Raw genomic sequence first — 6,038 nt, 5'->3', positions numbered from 1 at the left:
TGATATTGATGGATATTAATGACCAGTGATTGTTAATTCCTGTTATTTTTTGTGGTTGTGTTGTGTTGTCCTTCTTTGGTGTATGTTGGTGTGGGATTATCTATTGCTTGATTTTTCATGGATGTGTTTAGCTTCTTTGGGTTGGATTTTCCCTTCTAGTGCTTTCTGTAGGGCTGGGTTTGTGGACAGGTATTGATTAAATCTGGTTTTATCCTGGAATATTTTGTTTACTCCACCTATGGTGATTGAGAGTTTTGCTGGGTATAATAGTCTGGGTTGGCATCCGTGGTCTCTTAGTATCTGCATAAGATTTGTCCATGACCTCCTAGCTCCTATGAGTGAGGTTTGCAGGCAAATGGATGGATCTAGAAAAAAATCATCCTGAGTGAGGTAACCCAGACTCAGAAAGACAAATATGGTATGAACTCACTCATAGGAGGATGCTAGATGTGGAACAAGGATGAGTGGACTGCTACTCACATCACCAGTGAGGCTACCTGGAAAACAGGACCCCAAGAAAGACACGGAGAAATGGATGAGATCTACATGAACAGCCTAGGTTTGGTCTTTTCATGGTGTCCCAAATTTCTTGGACATTTTGTGTTACGACTTTTTTGTCTTTAGTGTTTTCTTTGACTGACGAATCTATTTTCTCTATTGTGTCTTCAGTGTCAGAGATTCTCTGTTCCATCTCTTGCAATCGGTTGGTTATGCTTGTTTCTGTAGTTCCTGTTCGTTTTGTCAGGATTTCTATTTCCAGCATTCCCTCAGCATGTGTTTTCTTTATTGTCTCAAATTCATTTTTCAGATCTTGGAATGTTTCTTTCATCTGTTTAATTGCTTTTTCTTGGCTTTCTTTGATTTCTTCCCATTTTTTCTTCCATTTCTTTAAGGGAGTTTTTTTTTAAGTTTTTTTGTTTTGTTTTGTTTTGTTTTTGTTTTTCGAGACAGGGTTTCTCTGTGTAGCATTGGGCCTTTCCTGGAACTCACTCTGTAGACCAAGCTGATTTCAAAGTCACAGAGATCCGCCTGCCTCTGCCTCCCGAGTGCTGGGATTAAAGGCGTGCGCCACCACTGCCCAGCTTTTAAGGGAGTTTTTTATTTCCTCTTTAATGGAGTTTTTCATTTCCTCTTTAAGGGAATTTTGTATTTCACCTTTAAGGGAATTTTTTATTTGTATTTCTTCTTTAAGGGCCTCTATCATCTTCTTAAAGTCATTTTTAGGATTGATTTCTTCTGTTTCTTCTGTCTTGGTATGTTCAGGTCTTGCAGGTGTAGAATCACTAGGTTCTGATGTTGCCATATAGGTCTTTATGTTGTTGCCTGTATTTTTGCACTGGCGTCTACTCATCTCTTCCTCTGCTCAGTGCAGGTGGTGTCTGTGTCTGAGAGTGCCTCTCTTGTTCTAATTTTTAGTCTTGGTTCACTAGGAGTTCTTGGTTAAATTGGTGTTATTGGGCTGTTTCTTCGGGAACAGCTGATCTGTCGGTGAAGTATATACTTATGATTCTGGTGATCTGGTTTGGTGGCTGGGCAGCACCTTCTTCTGTGTTCCCAGGTCACATTTTGTTCATTCATCAACTCCTCAGCTGATCTTGTTTCTTCAGACTTCAGACTGTAGGGATCTGAATCCTCTCCTGGATGGATTTCAGCTGAGCGGGGTAGTCTCACCAACACCTCCAAGTTGTTGGGTTTCACAGGATCAGCAGCTGAGCCCTGGGTTGGCCTCAGACAGAGTGTTCAAATTCGTTCTGGTTCCTTCCCACGGAGATAGCTTCTTCCCCGGGTGTTGGGGTTAAAGGTGTCCCTGTTCCAAGCTCTTGATTAAGAGCTTGTTTTCACTAGCTCTTCAGCGGGTAATAGCTCAGTTTCTGGTCTTTATGCAACTGTGTTTCGGCCGTGGCCTGCTGGGCCTGCCTGCCTCCGCACCGGGCTTGTCTGCCTCTGCTGGGCCTGTCTGCCTCTGCTGGGCTTTTCTACCTTTGCGGGCTGCCGCCAGGCCTACCTGCCTCTGCCAACCGCCTCTGGGCCTACCTTCTTCTGCAGACCGCCACCAGGCCTGTAAGTTTCTTCCAGCCGCCCGCCGCCGCCACCACCACCACCGCCATCGTGCCTGTCTACCTCTGTGGGCCGCCACTGGGCCTGTCTGTCTCTGCCGACCACCGCCGGGCCTACCTGCCTCTGCCTGTCGCCACCGCCGTGCCTGTCTGTCCGAATATTTTCTTTAATTTTGCCAAATACAAATAGACTAGATATTGTAACTGTAATTCTTGCTTGATAATTGTTCTATTACATGTAATTTAACTATGTTAAAGTTTAAAACATTCCTTTTTATTTTACTTATTTATTTGTTTGTTTATTTTTTTATTTTTTATTTTTTTGGTTTTTCAAGACAGGGTTTCTCTGTGTAGCATTGCGCCTTTCCTGGATCTCGCTCTGTACACCAGGCTGGCCTGGAACTCACAAAGATCTGCCTGCCTCTGCCTCCCAAGTGCTGGGATTAAAGGCATGTGCCACCGCTCGAACATTCCTTTTTGAAAAAAAAGAAAAGGAGACATGCTGTGGATATCTTTTGTATGCTGTGAATATATGTTGCTCTGATTGGTTGATAAACAAAGCTGTTTGGCCTATGGCAAAACAACTTAGAGACACATGGGAAATTCAAAGAGAGGGACAGGAAGGAGAAAGAGACACCAGCGAGCTGCCCAAGGAGCAACATGTAATAGGACACACGTGGAGATACATAGATCAATAGTTATGGGCTAATTTAAGATATAAGAGCTAGCTAGCAAAAGGCTTGAGCCATGGCCATGCAGTTATAATTAATATAAGCCTCTGTGTGTTTACTTGAGGATGCATGTGGGAGAGATTTGTCACAACCACCAGCAGGTCAGGACACAAAAAAATCTTCCAACTACATAGTCTTGTAGAGTCTGCAGCACATCTGTCCAGGCCCTTCTGCCTTATACAGTCTCCATTGAGAGGTCAGCTGTAATTCTAATAGGTCTGCTTTATATGTTACTTAGTCTTTTAATATTTAATATTAAATTAATATTCCCTTTTAATATTCTTTCTCTGTTCCTTTCATGGTGAACAATGATAAGGAAGTGTAAGCCAAATAAACCCTTTCCTCCCCAAGTTACCTTAGTCACAGGGATTATCATAGCAATAGTAGCCCTAAGACAATAACCCTCAAAAAACTCATTGTTTCACCCAGTTAGACTTGGTAGAATTATTTTTTGTTTTTCATTGGTACCCCACCTAAAGTGAATAGACATTTATTTCTGTCTACCCAAGAAAAGTTAAACATAATTAGCATGCAAACATGTACCTATAAAACCTAATGTGATTTGGAGAGGGGTAGTTATATGGCTGTGATGGGTGGTGATAAGACATGCAATTGAGGCTGGTGCATATAAAAGTGGAGTTTTCATGAGGTCAATACTGATAATGACTATATTTCCTCATGTGCTAAGGAATGGTATGCCTTGCTGTGGAGTATGAAATAAGTGGTGTATGCTCCCTGTGATGGGTGATAAAATATGTAAGCAAGGCTAAGCCATCTGAGAGTCAAGTATTCTTAGGGGGAATCCTAGGGTAACCACTTTCTTCTATATGACATAGGAGGGCATGCGCTCTTGAAAAGAGTACAGACAGGATGCCCTCTCCACAAATGGCTAATCTATAAGAAAATATAATTCTATCTCTGAATGTAACACATATGGGACAGATCTGTAAGCAGGATGTAGTGGCAGTTGCATGATCTTTGCAGTGGACAACAGAACTGTTTTGCAAAAAGAATTTGCCCTTCTAAAGTAGGAATTATAATGAGAAAAAAAACATGGGTGCTATCCTCTGCATTGGGCTGTGATCTGGCAGGAAGAGTAGAAAACATAGAGATGGAAGCATTGGCTTACTGATTTTTACAGCTAGAAAAAATGGAAACGAAATAATATCCAAGTTTGGGCTATGTTAAAGCATCATTCTCAGAATCCTAAAACTTGAAACACATTGAGAAAAAAAATCAACCCATAAGCAGGAAATGAAACACAAGTGACAGAAGATGTACCTCAAAAATCCATGATTCAGCATGCAGACAGCACCCAGCACAGGGAACTATTATCACAAAATATTCGGCATCTGAACTGCTTGAAGTGAAGAAAGATTTATTTAAATAAGAAATGAAAGAGCTGCTCATATCCTGGCCATTAAGGCTACGAGATATGGGAGCCAAGGAGGATCAGTCTGAATGATACGAAAAACTGAGTTACATAACTAAGCATCATCTTTGAGACAAAGGCTGCATAACCTAGAGGCAATGAGAGGGAAATCAGAAGATAGATTGGTCAATACAGGCCTTCAGGGGCACTTGGTTATTGCCTGTTGAAGTTCCCACAAATATCTAGGACTATAAGACTGTAGGATTGGTATTGCTGGGGAGATTTGAATGTCAAAGACAGTGTGTGATACCTATTCACCAAGTTAGATAGGACCGTGTTCATGGGAGAATAAAGGAAGACTTGATTCAGAAGGGACCTGGGGTTGAAGCTTTAATGGCTTTACTAGTCCCAAGTGAAATGTAATCTTTACAGGGTCTTGTGAGGAGGCTCTGGCAGAGCTAGATATTCACACCAGCATGTAGTTTATCAAGTGCTAACAAAATCAAAAGGGGAGAAGAGAAGGGCAAAACAGACAAAGAGGTCTGTCCAGGTTATTCAAAGGCAAAGGTAGCAAGATTTGTGTCAAGGAGTTCCTAGAGAAAAGGCAAATGCTGTGCTACTGAGTTACAGTTATGACTGGCCCAACATGGGTGCTGGGAGCCAAACTCAGTCTCTGGAGCATTTTACAAACCAAGAGTTTACCACAGTTATAACTGATAAAGCAATGCTGGCGGGGTGGGGGGGATTAAGCATGTTGTAGGTGTGGGCAGTTATTCCCAATGTATTGAGTACATTTTTCTCTGTAAGAATATATACTAGAGTTATAGATTGTTCACTCATCCAAGGCTCCCTTCAGGAAGCAGATACAACCAAGGAAGGCAAGGGCCATGAGACTGGCCTCAGACCTGTGAGACACAGGAAGCTGGCGCCAGTGACAAGCCCAGCAGGCTAGAGCATGGCCCTGCTGCCACTTGGTTCTGGGCCTGACTTAACAGTTCATGCTTGTTCCACTAAGACTATCATATTCTAAATCAATCCTAGTGAACCTAACTAACATATTGCTCTCTCAAGCAAACATGATAGAAGTGATAGGATCTTTCATGGTGCATTGGACATTGCTAATGTATTTGGTATTTCCTTAGCCATCCAAGCTCAACTGGCACTTGTTTAGAGTACACAGTAGTAGGCCTTCAGAGATCTTGCCCACCATCTTAAAAAAAAGTTTCCTTACACATTGCCAAACCTTTTGGAAAAGCATCAAAAAGTACAGTAAAATTAGGTTAAGATTTTCAACAAAACACCATGTGCAAATGAAAAGAGCCACTCCAATAAAGCACAAGAGCGCTGAGGGAATAATCCCAGTGCCAAGGATGAGCTACTTTATGAGTTGTTGGCCAGTGAATCATTTGAATCCCCACAAGCTATTAAGATCTATGGCTGGTGGTTGTGTGCCAAAATTAGATAATTTCCTACTGCTAAAGACAACACATGCTCTGACTGCAGAACATGGAGAAATCAGGCTACAATGGAGCTGGGATATCTTTTCCTGGTGTCTGGCTTTCATAATATCAGCGATAGGGTAGGCTGCTGGAGAACTTTCACAACAGTCCTACTTATATGAACTCTGAGTATTTTACTACTAAAACGTCAGGGGATGTGTGCACGTGGGAATAAACAGTGGCGTGACTATTGGGAGCATCATCAACTGCTTCACAATTGTATTTAAGGCCACTGCACATGGATGAGGGAAGCTTCACTTTTGCAGAGGGCAATGGCTACTATGGAGACTCCTAACCAGTCAAGCTGCTGACAGTGACTGTTAGAGTGGCCTAGTGGACCAATGCTCAGCTGTAAATAGACGAAAATAATCCAGAATCC

Source organism: Peromyscus leucopus, chromosome 7 (assembly GCF_004664715.2).
Source record: "Peromyscus leucopus breed LL Stock chromosome 7, UCI_PerLeu_2.1, whole genome shotgun sequence".
Taxonomy (NCBI): Eukaryota; Metazoa; Chordata; class Mammalia; order Rodentia; family Cricetidae; genus Peromyscus; species Peromyscus leucopus.
The sequence above is the reverse complement of the archived record's forward strand: the minus strand, read 5'-3'. Positions refer to the sequence as shown.